The 21,791-nt window shown below is 46.6% G+C and overlaps 1 long non-coding RNA gene and 1 pseudogene across 1 annotated transcript; one reads left to right on the top strand and one right to left on the bottom strand.

Moving 5' to 3' along the window:
- Positions 1 to 3,206: 3,206 nt before the first annotated feature.
- On the top strand, positions 3,207 to 3,745 carry LOC103548633 (bublin coiled-coil protein pseudogene; annotated as a pseudogene).
- A 632-nt stretch (positions 3,746 to 4,377) lies between these two features.
- On the bottom strand, positions 4,378 to 8,903 carry LOC139073932 (uncharacterized). Its single transcript, XR_011523148.1, has 2 exons — positions 8,724 to 8,903; positions 4,378 to 7,444 (listed from the first exon to the last, which is right to left on the bottom strand). It is a non-coding gene; the product is annotated as an uncharacterized lncRNA (long non-coding RNA).
- Between the last annotated feature and the right edge of the window lie 12,888 nt (positions 8,904 to 21,791).

The following is a 21,791-nucleotide window of genomic DNA, read 5'->3' as shown; positions in this document are numbered from 1 at the left end:
GGAAAATGTACTGCTCTCCCTCCAACAGTGAAGGAAATGCGACAGCGGAACGTCCTAGGGCCCCGGGGACTTGCTAGAGAGACTGCAGGTGGAAACAGACCAGGGCCAGGCCACCTGTAAGGATGGACCTGTACCCACGCCCTGCGGCCGCCCCCTACCCGCGACCGCCAGCGCACGAGCCCGGCCCCCCACCTGCAGCGACCGGCCGGGAAGCCAGCGTGCCACAAGTCAGAGTTGCAGGAAGTCAGACCAGCATCTCCAGCAACTGGTCCAGGAGGCCGCACAACCACCCCGTGACACTCAGCCCCAGATGGCCAGAACGTGATCAATAACTGACAGCTTCCCCAATTTCTGTCCTTCCTTCCAACTTGGGACCAACCAGAGAAAGCCAAAATGCTCCCCTAACCAATCGCGAGGACACCCCGCTTCCAGATCCCCACCTCCAGCATCCTCGGGACCCCATCCGCCATGGCCCCATCCGGGCAACCCTGAGCCCCCGTTTCTTTCCGCTGAAGTCTCTGCTCCTCCGCCTACCTTTGGGTTTCTGCCATCACAAGTGTCGACCCCGCCTGCTACAGTGCGCCCTGAGTAGCAGCCTCTGCTGTTTTCACCTGGGGGTCCTTGTTTCCATTCTAGGTAAGGATGCTCTTGAGAGGGGCATTAGTCTCCTTAGCTCTCTTTCTGGCTATAGAGGGGCTAGCCTTTCAGTTTGATCATTAGTTCTCATTCTCGTTTATTCACCAAGCGTCTGCTCAACACCGTCCGTGTTGCAGCCGTGTTCTAGATGGATACAACAGGGAACAAACAGAAACCGTTTCCCCACAGGGACGCAAATCACAAAACCCCCATAGCATGGTCCCACCGGCACCTCTCCTCGCTGGTGCCTCTCCCGGCGCCTCAGGCCCCTTGCTGGGAAAGCTGCCTTCCCTGAAGAAGCCAACGACATCAAGTCTTCCAACCCATGAGACAGTGTATTTCTCCATTATTTAGATATTCTGATTTCTCTCAGCAGGGTTTTGTAGTTTTCAGTGTACAGGGCTTGCACATCTTTTGTCAGATGTATCCCTAAATATTCGTATTTTTAATGTTATTGTGATTACTTTTATTACATTTCATTTGATTGTTTTTGTGTATTTTGGGGGGTTTGTGTATTGTTGCATCCTGCCATTTGCTAAGCTCACCAAAACTCATAAATTTTATAAACCCTCTGAAGTCTCTGTGGGCAATTACCTGGAAAGGCTTACACGGAAATATTTCTCATTGCAGCCTGGTTTTCCCTCCCCACGTGGACCCCTCTCCAACTCCCAGCAAGTTCCATCACTCAGAGGACCCCATGCAAGGGAGGCCTGACTTCCTGCAGCATCCGTGTAAACCCGCCTTTGAGAAGGTTATCACGTTGGGGGAGGGGGGCAGGTACATCTGCCGGGGAAGCGCGAGGAGCCCCAGGTCAGAGCTGGAGGGGCAGGTGGGAAGGAAAGCTCCGTGACTTGAAGATCTGCTCCGCTTGGCCCAGCCGAGCTCAGGTGCCCCGCCCTGAGAGCACAGCACCGGTATCGGGACAGTGGGCAGCACACTTGTTTGCTGCTGTAGCCCCTGAAAGAATTTTGAAAACTACTCCTTCCACATTTCAAGTAGACACCTAAGTTTCTCCTCGTAAATGTAAACAGTTGCAAAGGATGCTATTTCTGGCATACTCTTGTTACGGAACCAGGTTTGTTTTGCCCACCACCCGGTAGGTCAATCACTAAAACAAGTTTACAGCAGAGAAGGGGTTTATTCATAAGGCAGCCAAGCAAGGAGTCTCAAATCCTCCTCCCCGAAAATAGGGATTAGGGATATTTAGGGGCTGAAGGGCGGGCGGTCTGAAGCGTGGAGATAGATGATTGGAAGGATGAGAAGTGAGGTAATCGATGATCTGCGCAGGCGCAGTCAGACTCCACGCCTCTTCATAGGACGCATGTTCTCACAATGGTGGCGTAGGCTGATCTGAGATTCGGCCCCCTGACGTCAAAGGGGCACCTATCAGACATTCTCTGGGGCCCAGTTGACGAGTCAGTGGTCCTAATTGGCTTGAACTGGACAAGGAGTCCACGCAGTTCCTGAAAAACAGCTTAAGCACCCGTTGCCGTGGGGACCCAAGCATCAGAGATGTCATCTATAGGGTGGGCTTTTTTTTTTTGAGGAAGACTGGCCCTGAGTTAACATCCATGCCCATCTTTCTCTACTTTAAATGTGGGACGCCTGCCACAGCATGGCGTGCCAAGCGGTGCCATGTCTGCACCCAGGATCTGAACCGGCGAACCCCTGGCCACTGAAGCAGAATGTGCGCACTTAACCGCTGCACCACCAGGCCGGCCCCAGGGTGGGCTTTATAGGGCATTCTCTGACTGCTTTTGCAAACGGACAACTGACTGAATCTAGTTAAAGCAGGTTGGCTCCCGTTTCACTGTACGTATTATTTTAATCAAACTTTTCATAACGCTTTGAAATGTATACAATGGCTGCTAAGTACCAAAGTAATTTGATATTACCATGACCCAATTAAAATATACATTCATAATTGTCCTCTTTAGCAGGAACTTTTGTATCTTTCAATTTTCTTCTTGAAACTGTATGTCAATTTTACTTTCTCCTTATAAATTTATCGTAAGATGATGTCTTTTCTTTTTTTCTTTAAGATTTTATTTATTTATTTATTTTTCCTTCTTCTCCTCAAAGCCCTTAGTACATAGTTGTATATTTTAGTTGTGGGTCCTTCCAGTTGTGGCACATGGGACGCCACCTCAGCATGGCTTGATGAGCAGTGGTTGGTGCGTGCCCAGGATTAGAACCAGTGAAAGCCTGGGCCGCTGAATCGGAGGGCTCAAACTTAACCACTCGGCCACGGGGCCGGCCCCTCTTTTCATTTTTGAAAGTCTTTTATTTTATTTTATTTTATTTTTTGAGGAAGATCAGCCCTGAGCTAACATCTGCTGCCGATCCTCCTCTTTTTGCTGAGGAAGACTGGCCCTGAGCTAACATCTGTGCCCATCTTCCTCTACTTTCTATGTGCAACGCCTGCCACAGCATGGCTTGGCAAGCGGTGCCATGTCCACAACCAGGATCCGAAGTGACGAACCCTGGGCCACCAAAGCAGAATGTGTGCACTTAACCACTGTGCCACCAGGCCGGCCCCTCAAAGTCTTTTATTGATCACCCTGTCTTATATCTATTTATAAAAATTCCATTTGAGGGACATTCTACAGAATACCTGTCCTGTACCCTCAAACTGTCAAGGTCATCAGAGGAAAAGGAGACCAGCTCTCTGCCAGGTACTGTTCCATCGTCGCACAGCCCTTGCAGCACCTGAACCCAAAATGTGGGACCCCAAAGGGGACCTGGGCAGGCCAGCCTAGGCAGGCAGGGAAGGAGAAGAAAATGGCTTGGGGCAAACAGAATACACTGCCGTCAGCTCCACATTGGACCAGATTGACTCCTGCTTGGACCACCTGGAGAACAGCCACCTCCATGCCCACCTCCAGAGTTGCTGAAGTCCAACTGGCAGACATGCCTTGAGTCCAGCAGCAGCCTGGGGAGGCCCCCAGTGATGCCAGCCCCTAGGATCCTGGAGCCCCCGGCCAGGCTCCAGCCCTGCCTCCCTGGCCAGGCTCTAGCCTGGGCACTCACTGCCTGGCTTACATACCTTCTCAAGACCAGGCCTGCAGGTGCCCTGGTGGATCTGCCTGCCTGGGCCACCCTTCTGGTATTCTCATACTCCCTTTGGGTGCCTGGGCCAGCCCCCACTGCTCTGCATCCCCTCATGGGGCCGGGGGTGTACCTGCCCAATTCCTGAGCACTCCCCACCCTGCCCAGGCCTTGAGTGTCCACAGTAAATCGGCCTCCAACACCAAAAACGTAAATAAATAAAGGGAAGTCACAGCCAAGAGGGGCCTAAGACGTGAGACTGTCATGTAGTGTCCTGGATGAGATCCTGGGATAGAAAAAGGACATTAGGTAAATACTAAGGAAATCTGAATAAAGTATGGACTTTAGATAATAATATATCAATATTGATTCATTAATTATAGCGAATATACCATACTAATGTAAGATGTTAACAATAGGGGAAACGGGGTGTGAGAGTATATGGGGACTCTGTGCTGTCTTCATAATTTTTCTGTGGATCTAAAATAGTTCTACGAAATAAAGTTTATCAAAGATAATATGCTAGATGCTACTCGTATGAAAATGTGCAGTAGTAAATACATTTTAAGAAAAGGTATAGAGTAAATTAACTAGGTACTAATTGAAAAAGCTAGGAAAAAACCTTAAAAGAAATAAATAAATTTATAACATTTTTTAAAAAGTTAAAGCAAAATGAACAAGTGAGAAAACAGATTTGTCTTAATAAATTCGAATTTTATTTTAGTGATAAATGACATTTTGGACAATAAATGAGGACGTTATTAAAAAGTCAGAGGAAATTTAGAACAGGATGCAAACATCATGTACACGTTTATACTAACAAAAACTAAATAAAATGATTTTCCAGGAAAATATAAATTACAAAAACTGACTCATAAGGAGGTAGAAATTCTGAAGAGGTAGCAAAAATTGGAAAGGTGATTGACGACCCATGTTCCCCAAGGATGTCAGGCTCAACCGGTTTATGGATGAGTTCTGCCAAACCTTCAGAGTATGGATGGCTTCTGTGTTATTTCCAGGGTGTGGTCATGTAACAGCTAGATCTTTAATTAGCATGAGGGCAGCCATCTTAGGGAAAGGAAGCAACATTGTAACTATATATGACCCTGACTCACTGGTCCCTGTGGATACATTCTAGCCTGCACGTAGCCCGGGATGATTAATTGCAAAATGATCTGCTAGTTCTTACTCTTGCTTACGTATATCTCCCGGCTGTGAGAAGATGACAACTTTGTTCTCCCAGTTCCCCAAGAACATGACAACCTCCAGAAAGAAAAAAATCTGCATTGGTACCCATCAGAAATGACAGAAGAAAGAGGTAATGTGGCGCCTTGAAGTTTGTCACACCAGATGGTCACCTCCCTAACCCCTCCTTCCCTGCCCATTTCCCCTGTATAACTGCCTCGAGATTCTGGGTGACTTTAAGATGGTTCTTCAGGACGCTAGTCTGCCATCTTCCGATTATGCTGGCTAATCGTATAAATTTTCCTTTCCCATCCACCGGCTTGTTTGCAATTGATTGGCACCAGGTTGCGGCTAGCGGAGCGAGCCTCTTTTTTGCTCAGTTAGTTAGGTAGTGAGACTTTACCGGGTCATTCTATGAGGTTGGTACAACTCTGAGACTGACAGCAGGTCAGGGTACCAGAGGGAGATATAACACTGGGCTATTTTCTCTTAGGAATACACATGCAAAAATACTGGATAAAATGCCATCAAATTGAATTCTAAAGAAGATTAATACATCACAACCAAGTAGGGTCTTTCCTGGGAATGTAAGGATGGTTTAATAGATATATTTTTTTTTCTGCTTTTTCTCCCCAAATCCCCCCAGGACATAGTTGTATATTTTACTTGTGGGTCCTTCCAGTCGTGGCATGTGGGACGCCGCCCCAGCATGGACTGATGAGTGGTGCCATGTCCACGCCCACGATCCGAACTGACGAACCCCTGGGCCGCTGAAGTGGAGCACGCAAACTTAACCACTCGGCCACAGGGCTGTCCCCTATTTTTTAAAATATTAAAGAAGAAGAATATTTTGAACATCCTAACAATCAGAAATACCTGAAAGTTCAAAGACTAAGAATATTATAGGGGCTGACCCAGGGGCTGAGTGGTTAAGTTCACGGACTCTGCTTCAGAGGCCCGGGATTCACAGGTTCAGATCCCAGGCACAGACCTACACACTGCTCTTCAAGCCATGCTGTGGCAACATTCCATATAGAAAATAGCGGGAGATCAGCACTGGTGTTAGCTCAGGGACAATCTTCCTAAAGTAAAAAGAGGAAGATTGGCAACAGATGTTAGCTTAGTGTTACCGAACCAGGTTCATTTTTGCCTGCCACCCAGAAAGCCAAACACCGAGACGACGAGATTGCAGCAGAGAGAGTTTACTCACAAGGCAGCCACGTGAGGAAGTGAGAGCATGAGCCTCAAATCTGCCTCCCTGAAAATGGGGACTCAGGGATAGTCATGGGATGGGGGCAAGGCGGTCTGAAGTGTGGAGAGAGGTGACTGGAGGTGAGGAGCGGGAGGGAATTGATCTGCGCAAGCATAGTCAGACTCCACACCTCTTCATAGGACCCGTGTTCACAAAATGGCAGCATTAGCATGATCTGAGGGTGGTGTTTTTAGCCTCTTGGTGTCAAAAAGTCGCCTCTCGGACTGCTGAATGGGCCCAGTTGGGTTGGTGGTCTCAATTGGCCTGGAGTGGACAAGGAGTTCTAATTCCTGAAGAACACCTCACACACCCATTACCATGGAGACCCAGGCTCCAGGGAGATGCTATCTATAGGAGCCTAGCGAGAGTCAGAGAACATATTGCCTAAACAGCACAGTTGACAGTGGGTGGGTGGGTTAAACAGCTAAAAGCTATAATCAGTAACTGCAAAAGGAAAAAACTTTAGTGCCTAGCTACCTGATCATCAATGGCTGTTTGCTGGTTTCAATCTCTGCTATTCTTTAGTCATTCCTCATTTTTGAGGGATTTGGGGCAACAACCAATCTAGCTGCTTCCTGCTGAATTGGGGCCTAGATCCGGGCTAAAGAAATGAAACTGTTTAGCACTTATTTGGAAATACTCTCGTTTCCAGCTTCATGTTGATGTTTTTGTATTATGAGAATTTTGTATCTTGTTCCACATCTAAAACATCTGAAAAGCACATTTTATAATCATGTGTCCAACCAGAAGGATAAGAAGTATAGACAACCCAAATTTTAACAATCCCTGAAAAATAGACCTAATCCCAGTGGGGGCTCCATCTGGTCTCTGGGTGGGGCAGACATCTGGTCTCAGGTCCTGATAGTCTTTTGTTTTACTGGATATGCATCAGAGACCAGAGCAATGGCCTATACGCTGATCTTTCCGTTGTCATTGATGATGGCCATCAGCACAGACTCTCTTCCTGAGGGTCATCACATTCCTAAGGAACTCAGAAGAACAAAGTTACCAACTCATAGCAGCTGGGAGGGTCCATTAACTCTACAAAGCATGTCTGGGTTAGTTAATCAGAGGTCATTCAAGGTTACAATGTGGTTTCTTTTTTACAATATGGCTTCCCTTATGTCAACCTTGTGTTGACTGGTATCAATCCCCCCTTTTGTTGTTCATCTTCAATCTTGAGAGATTATCCTGCTGATCAGGGGCATAGGTTGTTTCCATCTCATTGAACCAGTCTCTTAGTAAGATGGTGATGCAGGTGGGCTCCCAAAGTTCAGCCTATATTGTGTTAGCAAGTAACCAGGTAGTTAATAAGGAGTGTTTCTAGAGAGACAAAAAGAAAAGCAAGGTTAACAGTGGGAGCAAAACCAGCAAATTATTTCTGAGCCCAGGCAGCAGTCAAAAGATTTCTAGGTGTCAGAGTCAAAGAATTTTTTTTAAAGATTTTATTTTTCCTTTTTCTCCCCAAAGTGCCCCCAGTACAGAGTTGTATATTTTTAGTTGTGGGTCCTTCTAGTTGTGCCATGTGGGATGCCACCTCAGCATGGCCTGATGAGCGGTGCCATGTCCGTGCCCAGGATCCAAACCAGCGAAACCCCGGGCCACCAAAGTGGAGCGCACGAACTTAACCACTCGGCCATGGGGCCAGCCCCCTCAAAGCATCTTTTACAGTTTGAAGTGTCTCTGATGATGTCATCAGGTGTTCAGGTATCTTAGACAGCAAGAGACATGAATCTCTCAAGTTTCTATCAAGTTGTCCTGCTGCAGTGTGCAGGGCTTCAGGAGAAAGGGTGGGTTCAGTTCTCAAGGACTTCAAATGAAAATGATGGGAAAAGATTGAAAATGTTAGTTTGAAGATTTGTAGCCAGATATTTCAAGAGACTAGAAGAATTCAGGATCCAGTCCAGTTAACAGATATAAAATAAAAACCTCAAAGACAATTATCAGAACTAGAACCTAATATCCATGAATGTGTACTATAGTTTTTACTGAAACATAATTTTTCTCCCTAAAATTACCCTCATTTTTACCAAAGATTGCCCAAATTAAGAGTAACTGGTTTGCAAAATAAGCCTAGTTTCAATAAAACTTAATTCAATTATTTGCATAAGTACAGCAAGAATAGCCATTGATCATATAGGCTTTTTAAAATCTGCTTTGCAGGCGTCGGCCCCATGGCCAAGTGGTTAAGTTCACGCACTCCGCTGTGGTGGCCCGGGGTTTCTTCGGTTAAAACCCTGGGTGAGGTCATGGTGCTCCTCCTTGAGCCATGCTGAGGTGGCGTCCCACATGCCACAACTAGAAAGACCCACAACTAAGAATATACAACTATGTACTAGGGGGCTTTGGGGAGAAAAAGGAAAAAAAATAAAATCTTCAAAAAAATAAAATAAAATAAAATCTGCTTTGCTGGAACTTTTAATAAGGAATCTAAGGTTGAACTTTAAAGGCCTCTCAGGGCCAGAAAAGCCAAGCCTCTGATTTGTCATCAGGTTTCACCTGTAATACCCTAGATTTGGGTGAATTCCTCTCTTCTCTTTAGGTTCCCAAAAGTATTTCGAGGTTCTAGGCACCTCCCAGATAAGTGACCTTCCTTACTTACTCAGGTTACTGGAATCCTTGTAAACAGGGTACCAGGCCAATACTTCCAAGTGGCTTCATTCCAGGAAGTCAACCTTTATTCCTCAAAAGCTGTCTTGTCCTATCTGAGTCTGTATGTTTCTCTCAAATATGACATTCCAGTCAAAGCCTTGGTTTTACAGCCAAAGTTTCCAAATGTGTCCTGTTATAAGGAGAACAGATTCTTATTGAATTTATGCAAATAACTATACTGCCATGAAATAACCATACTCACTCACTAAGAGTTTCAAATTCTGGAGAGATCAGGTAGGGAGAAAAAGATAAATGTTTCAATTCTGCTGACAAAGTATAATTTCACCAAATTGCTGTAAGTCATAGTTAGCATAAGAGAAAAGAGAAAAAGATTTCCTTAAATCTGAGAAACAAAACAAAACATTAAAAAGTCAACAACGTTGCAAACAAAAGTCATAAAAATTATAATCATCCTCATCAGTTCACATGGTCTTGTGTAATCAATTCTTGATCTTAATTTTCCCCTGCCTTTTCCCCCCCAAGTTCCCCCAGTACATAGTTGTATATTTTACTTGTGGGTCCTTCCAGTTGGGGCATGTGGGACACTGCCTCAGCATGGCCTGATGAGCGGTGCCATGTCTGCGCCCAGGATCTGAACCAGTGAGAACCTGGACTGCTAAAGTGGAGCGTGCGAACTCAACCACTCAGCTGTGGGGCCGGCCCTCTTGATCTTAATCTTCTGTCAGCACTTTCCTGAGGTCATCAGTTTCTCTTTTAGAGTTCTGTAATTTCTGAAAGTTTGTCAGAAAACTGTAGTCTAGAGTGTCGGAGTCCTTTCCATGAATTTCTCTGAAGACAAAACGTATTTTAAAAAAGCATCAGAGTAAAACAATAACTGTAAATAACAGGATCCCAAAATGGCAACTGACGAAGAAATTTGGTTAATTTTGTGACATACAATACTTTAAAATAATAACCAGAATTATGACTGACAACCAGGACTGATCATAATTTTAGGAATGTTATATAATTTTTAAAACATTTATATCAATAACATTAACCCAGATAATACCACCCTAGAAAGTTTATGATCACTTATCTGACAATGCTTCCCATGTAATTTAACATACCAAATAAGCCTAATTCACTCAGTGTCTCCCTCCTTATAGGAAGAGAGAGCAAATTTCTTTGAGGAGTCTCAGGGGCCCTCTGAAAATCCTCCGAGAAATTCTCTTGCTTCTTCCAGGCCAAAAGAAAGCCTTTATTCAGGATTTGAATACTTCAGTGTGTGGGGGGGGTACCTTGTCAAAAATATCAAAAGGTTTCAAAACATTTAGTCAAATAGGAAACAACACTCACTCTATTCAATCAGAGTGACAACAGAAACAAACAGTTAAAACAGTCAAAAATCTTAATAGAGAGACCTCAGTCTTTCTGAACATAGGAAATTATTTTAACAATACATAGATTTTCTGTCTTTTAGGTAGACTTACTCAAAAATAAAGAAAAAAATCTTTTATAGCCTCTTTATCAAGAGCAGATCAGGTGGCCAGCCCTGTGGCCAAGTGGTTAAGTTCGCTCGCTCCACTTCAGTGGCCTGGGGTTTCACCAGTTCGGATCCTGGGCGCAGACATGGCACCGCTCATCAGGCCACGCTGAGGTGGCATCCCACATGCCACAACTAGAATATACAACTATGTACTCAGGGGATTTGGGGAGAAAAAGCAAAAATTAAAAAAAAAGGAAGATTGGCAGCAGTTGTTAGCTCAGGTGCCAATCTTTAAAAAAAAAAAAAAAAAGGAGCAGACCAAAAGTTCAAGAAAATTATCCTCTTGAGAGAGAAAAACAAATGCTAATTTTTGCACCAGCTCATTTTTTTTTTACATTAAAACTTATTTACTTAATTGGAATTACTTTAATCTTAGCCAACTTGACCAGGCATAAAACTCCTTTCAGAATTTCTCTTTCATAAAACTTCCATAATTTTCTTTTTACATTCATGCTTCCTTGTCCCATGCTTCCTTTTTTACCTTGTAGTACTTTAGGACAAATTTATCTTTCTTAACCTAACAAACAAAAATATTTCCATTCTTTATACCTTCTTTACTGAAAACATACATTTTACTTTCCTTAGATATGAAGATGTTTGCCTTATTAATTTTTAGTAGCTTTAAGTACTTGTATTAATTAGAATTTTTAACCCTTACACACCCTAGCAAAAACTAAAATCTAAGCAATTATGAAGTGTCTTTTCCATTAGCATACTGTGGCTTGGCAAATTTATAAATAGTTTTTATAATTTCTAGAAACATGCTACTTCGCAGTGCAATCTTAATAAAATATAAAACATGTTTATTCATAGACCCAAATACCTTTTAGTTTATTTGTAAGTCAAACATAGATAAAGCTAGACACGTCTAACAATGTTTCAGTATTTTATCTTATTTGAAAAATGACCCAGATGTTCAGTGAGGATTTTTTCTCTTTTTTTTTCTGCTTTTTCTCCCCAAAGTCCCCCAGAACATAGTTGTATATTTTAGTTGTGGGTCCTTCTAGTTGTGGCATGTGGCCTGATGAGCCGTGCCACGTCTGCGCCCAGGACCCGAACTGGTGAAACCCTGGGCCATGGAAGCGGAGCGCTGGAACCCAACCACTTGGCCACGGGGCCAGCCCCTCAGTGAATTTTTTTATCACTCAATTTTATCTAGCAACACTTCAAAGTTTCAAGTCACCAGAAAGATTTTGGAAGTTATTTTAAATATGCATGTCGTAAGACATAATTATTTTTGAAAGTTTACCCAACACTTTTATTTTCACATCTATTTAGTTTACTCATTTCCAATAATTATTTAGATTGCCTATAATACTTCATGAGACATTAGACAAAGTTAGTCATCATTTTAAGTTATTATTTTTGCTAACCAGTTTTGTAATAGAGATAACATCAGCTTATTTGACCAATAAACCCAGACATGTCTGCATCATATCCAGCACTAACTCTGGGGGACATGTCCATTTTAATCAAACCAACAAATTTGAATAAGTTTTCAGTTACCAAAGGTTAATTTATATCATGTTAACTTGAAAGACATTTGGGTTAGTTTCTATTATATCTACAATTTACGTAAGTGCTTACTTTTAGCCAATTAAGCAGAGCTCTTAATTTTGGCCATACCATCCGGAGGTAAAAATACCACACACATCTGACACACATACAGACACACCTGCACCGTGTCCACAGCTATTGCTTTACAAATTACTGCCATGAATCAGGTACAGTAAGACAAAGCTCCCTAGGTATGAATCCAAATTTTGTTCTAAGCCTTTTTACTAATATTTGTGAAGACACTCAAGATGCTAGATTTTTGGCAAGGGTGCTCTTCTGGCTGTTTTTCGGCCTTTTTCCTTTTTTTTTCTTCACTCTTAGGTATCAGTGATGGGTTAGGTAGTCCCCTGAGGATTTGCAAGCTCTCTGAGATGAGGGAATTGGGTGGAACCTGAATGGCTCTACAGCTGCCTTTCCAGTCTTACAAGGATTTCCTAGGACAGTAGCTCTTGATTTCTCAGAAATTGTGTTGTAACTCAAACGACATTACGGGTTGATCCACCTGTCCAGCTACATCACGAAGGCACAGAGGAACCACTCAAGTTTTCTCCAAGACAGAGTTTCTGGGGCATAACCCACCGAAGTTGAAATCGTTTCCAATTATTTAAAATGCACCCGAGGGGTGAGTCTCCGGGGATGCTTGGGGCCTTCCCCGTGCTGGTAAAGCACCGTCAGTGCCTGGCTGACAGCGGGCGGAGAATGGGGCAGAGCCCCACTGCAGGTGTCAACATAGTTATAAGATTGGGTCAAGTCCTGTTCAGCCCAGGCACTTAGTCCCTGAGCCAGCACAAGGCAAGCCAGGTGGGCAAGAGGCCAAGGCCTGGAGCAGGCCGGGGCGGGCTCCCAATGCCAGGGGTGAGAGCTAAGTCCCTGACAGAACGTTTTTCAAGTTTTGGTGTTACAGAAGGTGTAGGCTCTGCTCAGGTCCAGCCTGAACTGAATCCCAACTTGGTGACAACGAGACAAAGAAGGGAAAGAGGTCATCAGGCCTCACCCTCCCAGCCTCTTCCCAAGAGATATCAAGATGAGGGTCACACAAACGACAGTTCCAGGGAAAGACAGTTTAGAGAATAAATTACAGATCTGTCCCCATACCTGACTCAGTAGGCGCCTAAAATCCTCAACAAGCTCGTGACAGGAGGCAAAACAGGGTTCCAGGGGCCGGGCCCGTGGCCGAATGATTTGTGCGCTCTGCTTCGGCGGCCCAGGGTTTCACTGGTTTGGATCCTGGGTGTGGACATGGCACCGCTCGTCAGGCCACGCTGAGGCAGCATCCCACATGCCACAACTAGAAGGACTCACAACTAAAAATACACAACTATGTACTGGGGGGCTTTGGGGAGAAAAAGGAAAAAAATAAAATCTTTCAGAAAAAAAAAAAACGGGGTTCCAGATTGTCAGTCAAAGGATTGACCAAGGGGCCAACCTGAGATCACTCCAGGTGCCCAAAAACCAGGCAGAGAGCTCCCGGGGTCGGGGGGGGGGGAGTGTGGAGGTTACATTAGCGTCTATAAAACTGAGAGAGGAAGCTGAGATCCCAAATTTGATTAAGTTCTTTTTTTTTTTTTGAAAGTTTACCCAACACTTTTATTTTCACATCTATTTAGTTTAGTTTAGTTTAGTTCACATCTATTTGGTTTGATGAGCAGTGCCATGTCCGCACCCAGGATTTGAACCAATGAAACACTGGGCTGCCTGCAGCGGGGTGCGCTAACTTAACCACTCGGCCACCGGGCCAGCCCCTGATTAAGTTCTTAAGACGAGTCATTGCAAGAGCTCTCTGATTGTGGCCACGTGGTATTACAGAAAAATACCATCATTTTCTTTTTCATGGACTCATAACTGAAAGTTGCCCAATTTTGAAGAATGCAGCCTCGGAGCCTGCAGGTGGGAATCGAGCTAGCATTACCCATTGTTTCAGAATGCAGACGCGGGCGGTCACAGTATACGCATGCTGCAGCGAGAACCAGATCTCAACACCAAACCAAACCCAGCGCACTCTTGTGAGCGGATCCCCTAATTCTTCCTTAATATCGAGAGTCCCCGAAACCAAGACCCTCACGATGAAGGCCAGACCGAGGCTTCCTTTCAGAAGTCAGACTTAAAGCAAGAAGAAATAAAAATGCTGACAAATAAAAATGGCAAGTAATAGGATATATTGGAGTATATGAGGAAGCCATTTTGTGTAAACCTAATTCGGCCTGACCTTGTCTTTCCAAAAGGGCCTAACTGAGGCCGTTGAGCATGCATTGTATATCTGCTTTAGAGATTCCCTATGGCAAGAGCGAAGGTCCTTGAGATAAAGGTGCAACTTCCCTCCCCCTCCCAATGTTGGCATTTCCTTAAGGATTAAGCATTTTTCCTTAGGCTAGAAACTGATTGCTGTGCTTACCTGTAACCACCCAGCTCGAGACAATAGACTTGCCTCCTGCTACGCCCACCAAGATAGCAGACCCACTACCTGCTGTGTCCATCAAGTGCTGTACCGACAGGGCAATCTTGTGTCTATTGTGGGAGGGACATTTCAATCATATGTGAAAGACCCTGTTTGGGGGTATATAACCACTCTATATACCTCACTTCCTTGGTGCCCTTTCTTCCTTCGGGAAGAAAGGCCCTGGGTCATGGTCCTCAGATTTCAGCTCAGAATAAACTCACCCAAATTTTCATTTATAGATTGGTTATGCATTATTTTCGTCGACAATGCAGTCACTTGTACGAAACATACTCACCAAAAAGACGTCTTCCAAACCCAGAAACCGTCTCTCTACTGAAAGTGAAAATAGGCGTCATGGAGTCAGCTGCGCTAAGCAGGGAAAGGATCCTGGAACAGTCCCAGAGAAACACTGCTGGCAGCTGCTGGCCTCGCCCACAGCCTCTCCACCCTGGCAGGGGGCTGATGGGTCTCAGGCAAAAAGGTCTGTCTGGACTGAGCTCCTGGCTGGCTCTCCATCTGTTACCAAACCAGGTTCGTTTCTGCACGCCACCTGGAAAGCCGAACACTGAGACAAGGATATTGCAGCAGAGAGGGGGTTTACTCACAGGGCAGCCACGTGCGGAAGCGAGAGCAAGAGCCTCAAATTTGCTTCCCAAAAATAGGGACTCAGGGATATTTATGGGCTGAGGACAAGGCGGTCTGAAGTGTGGAGGTAGGTGACTGGAGGTGAGGAGCAGTAAGGGAATTGATGATCTGTGCAAGAGTAGGCAGACTTAATGCCTCTTCATAGGACCCGTCCGTGTTCATGTAGGGGAAGAAGACATTTCCTCTACCCACTCTGGTTTCTTCTGGCTGAACGTAAACAAGAGGCTGTGGCAGCAGGGGCTCTGGTGGCAGGTGGGGCAGTGACACGTGTTCCCGTGTCCTGCAGCAGTTTATGCCCTGGACCAGCAGGGCAGTCTGACCCCAGGTCCTCTGGCTGTGTCTCTGCCCTGTGTTCCTGCCATTTTCCAAGGCGAGTACTCAGGCTGTACTGGTGTCGACACAAATAATCCATAACTTACCTACAAATCAAAATTGGGGTGAGTTTATTATGAGCCAGAGTGAGAATTATAACCCGAGAAGGGTTTAGAAGGCATTCCAGAGAAGCACGGGTCTCAGTACAGTGTTCTATCTTTTTAGAACACAGAACATACATTAAACACACCCAGGAGACATTTTCAAACAGGTGTTCAGTTGCAGATTAGCAGGGACTAATCCAGGCCTTAGCAATGGGGCGTTGTTACTAATAGGGCGTAAGAGGGAAATCTGCATTCTTTATCTCAAGAGAGATTCCTTGGGGCTGGCCTGGTGGCACAGAAGTTAAGTGCACTTGTTCTGCTTCGCCGCCCCAGGGTTCCCTGGTTCAGATCTCGGGTTCAGACATGGCACCGCTTGGCACGCCATGCTGTGGTAGGCGTCCCACAAGAAAGTAGAGGAAGATGGACACAGATGTTAGCTCAGGGCCAGTCTTCCTCAGCAAAAAGAGGAGGATTAGCAGCAGTTAGCTCAGGGCTAATCTTCCTCAAAAAAAAAAAAAAAAAGAGAGAGAGAGATTCCTTGCTTTAACGATTAAGCAGATGTACAATGTGTGCTTGATAGGCCATAAGTCAGGCTCTCTAGTTCAAGCCGAATCAGTTTTGAACTCGAATAGTTACACCATGTGCCTCAATATGTGCAAATCTCTTGTCACCTGCAAGTCTGTGAGCCCTCCAGTATTCCTTCCTTAAATTAGTTTTCCGCTGACATCAGCCAGAGCTGGCTTCTATGACTTGCAGCTAAGAAGCCTTCCACTGAAAGTATTCGCCTGAAACCTACGGTAAACATCACACTTAACTGGAACCCTGCTGCCTTCCCCCAAAGTCGGGAGGGAGCCAGCACGCCTGGCGCTGTCAGCGGTCTAAGGTGCTGCAGGAAGACAGGAAAGAGCAATGGGATTTTTAAAGTACCAAAAAGGAAGAGGCAAAACTGTCCTTATTGACACACTCTCCTCCCCACCCCGTGTCAGTTCCATGAGGGCAGGCGTCGACTTTTAGGCTCACTGACGGATGTTGAACACCCAGAACCAGGCCTGGCACTTGTTATGTTGACGCAAAATAACCAATAACCATTCTATTTACTTTTTTTTTTTTTTTGAGGAAGATTAGCCCTGAGCTAACATCTGCTGCCAAGCCTCCTCTTTTTGCTGAGGTAGACTGGCCCTGAGCTAACATCCGTGCCCATCTTCCTCTACTTTATATGTGGGACATCTACCACAGCATGGCTTTTTGCCACATGGTGCCATGTCCACATCCAGGATCCGAACCAGTGAACACTGGGCTGCTGAACCTGAATGTGTGGACTTAACTGCTGCACCACCTGGCTCGCCCCACCAATAACCATTCTGATGTTGGGTCGGTGAGCCGAGGAGTCGAAAGAAAGATTTCTTGGACTCTCAAGATCTGGCAGTAGTGCTCTTTTTATTTAGAGAATAGTGTGGAATAGCATGGGGACAGGACCCATGGGCAGTCAGAGCTCCTGCCGCTGCCGCATGGGGAGAGGGCCCACGGACAGTCAGAGCTCCTGCTGCTGCCGCATGGGGACAGGACCCACGGGCAGTCAGAGCTCCTGCCGCTGCTGCTTGGGGACAGGACCCGTGGGCAGTCAGAGCTCCTGCTGCTGCCCTGAGTTGAGGGTTAGGGCTAATTTTATAAGGCATGGGTACATGACTTATTTTTACTGGTGAAAGAAAAGATGATGTAAAAAGTCATTAAATGATTTCAGTGCAGATGGGGTCTGGTTATTGTGCGGTCATATAACTTTAGATACGAATCTGGCCATATAGATCGGCATGTAGGTGAGGATGCCCTGGGCTTCTCTCCCTGGGGCAGCCCTAATTCATACCATAAAAAAATCCACCGGGTCATATAGTTTGGCATGTAGGCCAGGTCACCTTGGGCTTCTCTAGCTGGGGCAGCCTTAATCCACATCACATTCTATAGAGAAGAGAAATAAGGTGAGTTTTACTTGAGCCAGAGTGAGGATTATAACCTGGGAAGGCATCAGAAGGTGTTCCAGAGAAGCATGGGTTTCAGTGCAGTCTTATATCTTTTTAGAACAAAGAACATACATTAAATACACCCAGGAGACATTCCCATCAAAGTTTCAAAGAGGTATTTAGTTGCAAATTAGCAGGTCAACAGGACCCTGATGTCTGAAAGGGACTAATCCAGGCGTCACCAATAGGGTTTAGGAGGGGAAGTCTGCGTTCTTATCTTGACAGAGGGCATTCTTTCCTTTAATGGTTAAGCAGACGGACAACTGTGTGTTTGATAGGCCATAAGTCAGGCTTTCTAGTTCAAGCCGAATCAGTTTTGAACCTGAATAGTCCCATATACCTCAGTATGTGCAAATCTCTTGTCAGGTAGGTGTTCAGTTGATATTTGTTAATTAAGTCAACAAATTAACAAAGAATGATAAAGTCATTTACCTAGATAATTCAAGAGACCAGTGGAGAAAGTCTTTAAACAAATAAGAATTCAGTAAAATGTGTGTAAGAATATGAAAATCAATCACTTTCTTAAATACTGGCAGTGACCAGTTTGAACATGGGGAAAATCTCATAAGAGCAACAACCAAAATATCTAAGAATAAACTTAATAAGAAATGTTCAAGATGCAAAGAGATGTTGCAGGAAGACGTGAAAAGACGTTACCAATGATTGTGACAAATAGAAATGGCAAGCAATAGGATATATTGGAGAATATGAGGAAGCCATTTTGTGTAAACCTAATTCAGCCTGACATTGTCTTTCCAAAAGGGCCTGACTGAGGCCGTTGAGCATGCATTGTATATCTGCTTTAGAGATTCCCTATAGCAAGAACAAAGGCCCTTGAGATAAAGGTGCAACTTCCCTCCCCCTCCCAATGTTGGCATTTCCTTAAGGATTAAGCATCTTTCCTTAGGCTAGGAACTGATTGCTCTGCTCACCTGTGACCGCCCAGCTCGAGACAATAGACTTGCCTCCTGCTATGCCCTCCAAGAGAGCAGACCCACTACCTGCTGTGTCCATCAAGCGCTGTGCCGACAGGGCAGTCTTGTGACTATTGTGGGAGGGACATTTCAATCATATGTGAAACAGCCTGTTTGGGGGTATATAACCACTCTGTACACCTCACTTCTTTGGCGTCCTTTCTTCCTTCGGGAAGAAAGGCCCCGGGCCACGGTCCTCAGATTTCAGCTCAGAATAAACTCACCCAAATTCTCATTTATAGATTGGTTATGGATTATTTTCGTCAACAATTGTAAAGACATAGCATGTCCTTAAAGGACAAGATTGGTAATAATGACTGGCCTCAGGACAGCTAAGACCACTGTGACCTCATTGTGGGCCCCACCAAGTTCCGTGCGCTGCCCTCTGTGACCCCATGTCACCCTCGCAAGGATGCAGTCAGGTAGGCGGGATTACTGTTCTCTTTATACAAGAGGAGGACACATTTTACTGAAGTGAAGCGCATTGTGTACGCAAAGTGACTCAGCCTGGCAGAAGGCATCGCAATCCCCAGGACAGCAAAGGATCAGCACAGAATACACAAATGGCCCAATAAAACTCAACTAACGTACAAACAACCCAGTGATCAGTGGACGAAGAACTGACTTTGTGAAAGACAAAGCTCAAATGGCCAATGAGCACGTGGGAAGATGCTCGGGCTTACAGTCATGGGGGGTTCTAGTCGAAACAATGGACACCATCTCCCGTCATCATCTGTCATCAACAGTGGCCAGCTCTCTAGGCTCCAGTTCAGCATCCTATTCTCAGACCACTCATCTCTACCCTCACTGCCCCTCACTGCCTTTATCTTCTTGCTTTGGTCACCTGGTCATCCCTGTAAATGCCCTCAGTGCCCTAGTCTCCTCTCCCTGCACAGTATCTACCCTTCTGACCCCGACTGGGCACCATGCCTGCATCCAAGCTCCCAGAAGTGGAAGAGAAAAGACACAACTGTGCTGACTGGTCTCACTTTAAGCTCATGACCACTCACTCCAAGTGGGCTCCTGGTGCCCGGGAGCACTCTTCCCTCCCCAGCCCTATGCACCCAAGCTTGCTTTCAGGCCGTGGCACACAGAGGAGACAGTTGGGGCGATGCTGCCTGCCCAGCTCTCGATAAAGAGGGCTGAGCTGGAGAAGGAGGCACACTCCCATTGCCAGCAGGCCAGAGGTGCATGCTGCCCATGGCCCAGATGGGCTGTGGTGGGTGGGGAGTGGGCCTGGGGTTCTCCAGGATCCAAATGAGGATCAAGCAGCCAGGTCCAGGGACTGCAGGTGGGAGAGGCCCAGTATTTATTGGAGCCTCCAAGACCCCTGACAAGAGATGTTCACATATTGGGGTAGATGGGGTAACTATTCAAATTCAAAACTGACCCAGGGGCCAGCCCCGTGGCCAAGTGGTTAAGTTTGAGCGCTCCGCTTTGGTGGCCCAGGGTTTCACGGGTTCGGATCCTGGGTGTGGACATGGCACCGCTTATCAGGCCATGCTGAGGCGGCGTCCCACATGCCACAACCAGAGGCACTCACAACTAGAATGCACAACGATGTACTGGGGGGCTTCTGGGAGAAAAAGCCAAAAAAAAAGATTGCTAACAGTCGTCAGCTCAGCTGCCAATCTTTAAAAAAAAAACCCAAAACTGATTCGGCTTGAAGTAGAAAGCCTGATTTATGGCTTTTCAAACATACTTTGTACATCTACTCATCCATTAAAGTAAGAAACGCACTCTCTTGAGATAAAGAATGCCTACCTCCCCTCCTTCGCCCTATTGGTAACAACAGCCTATTGGTAACGCCCTATTGGTAAGGCCCGGATTAGTCCCTTTCCTGGCATCCTGGTCATGTTCACCTGCTAATCTGCAACTGAACACCTCTTTGAAAATGTCTCCTGGGTGTGTTTAATGTATCTTCTGTGTTCTAAAAAGATATAAGACTGTACTGAAACCCGTGCTTCTCTGGAACGCCTTCCAAACCCTTCTCGGGTTATAATCCTCACTCTGGCTCATAATAAACTCACCCCAATTTTGATTTATAGGTTGGTTATGGATTACCCCAGAGAAGCAGCAGCCCGCCGAGGGGCACGGTCAGGTTTGATCCCCTCCCCCCAGGCAGAGCACAGGCGGCCGAGACCTTCCTGGGCTCCCGCTTGCCTGGCGCCTGCCCAGGGGCTGTGCAGGAGGCAGGGGCAGCAGCCTCCTCCAGTTCACAGGCAGCTTTCCTAGGCACGCACCCGAGCTGGAGGAGGGTCTGACGGTTACTCTGGCCAGGGTACAACTGTTATTGCACCAAGACTGAAGCGCAAAGGAGGGCAGTTTGTGTGATCTAGAAGTGACTAGAAAGGTCTGGGGCATGGTTTTGCCTGGGGGGCAGGAAAGTTGCCCTGGGGAAAGGAATCCTGCTATAAGTCATTTGTTTCCCTGGACTGTGGCGCTGTAGGAGAGGGTGGGGTGAGTATTCAAACGCACTTGGTGCTTCTAGTTCTCCTCCAACGGAGGGCTGCACAGCGCCCAGCGGCCGCAGGCCGAGGTCATCTTCCACCTTTCCAGGGCGAGCGAGTCCTCGAGGAAACGCGTCCTGCGAAGGAGCCGCTGCACTGGCTGCGCTGTTCTGTTTCCCTCCTCTTCCAGGAAAACATGAACTTTTCCACGACTTCCCAATGGTGTCTGCACTACGCCGGGGCTATTTTTAGGAGTCGGTGTGATGAAATATTTAGAGTCGTAAACAATGTGCCCTCACTGTGTGTCTCCAGTTGTGCTTGTTTACGTCCCCGTCCCCAGTGGTTAAGGAACAGGATCCTTTCCAAAGGCAACTGCGTTCTTTGATAAGAGCCTGGCCTGCACTTGCCTGAAACTGTTCAAAACAGGAAAGAGCTCCCACGGCAGAGGCACATTCCTGCCGGGCCCTGGGCTGGACAGGTGTCCCCGAGGGCTGGGCGGTGCTGTTTATTTGCCATTGGATACGTGGCTCAGCTGCTCTCTGCAAGGCTGCAGAACGCACTGTGATCACAAGCCGGGTGGCATGGGACCCAGGCGCAGAGGGCACATTGTCATGCGGCCCCTCACAGGATGGCCGAGGGGCAGGCTGGCTGGCGGGAGAGGAGGAGAAGCCGAGCCAGCAGGCCTGCTCAGCGGCTCGGCCAGGGTGGCAGGTCCAGGGGCGCAGCTCCAGTGCCCACCGCACCTCAGGGGCCCTGGGGAAAGAGGCTCCGGGGCTGGGCTGGCCCTGCAAGGGGCGGAGCTGGCTCTTGAAGGCCCGAGCACCTCCTGCAGGCTCACTGTCCTGCGGCCCTGCAGCGAGCAGGGCGCAGGGACGGGCCCTCACGGGACGAGGCGGTGCACTTGGCCTGTGCTCAGGGGACGCTGCAGGAGGCCATGCCCTCTGGCAGCAGTGGAGGGCAAAGCCCCCTGTGAGGTGTCCTCATTTTGCAAGGAAGAGACTGAGGTCCAGAGAGGTCCGGCGACCAGCTGGGGTT

Source organism: Equus przewalskii, chromosome 1 (genome assembly GCF_037783145.1).
Source record: "Equus przewalskii isolate Varuska chromosome 1, EquPr2, whole genome shotgun sequence".
Lineage (NCBI taxonomy): Eukaryota > Metazoa > Chordata > Mammalia > Perissodactyla > Equidae > Equus > Equus przewalskii.
The sequence above is the reverse complement of the archived record's forward strand: the minus strand, read 5'-3'. Positions and strand labels throughout refer to the sequence as shown.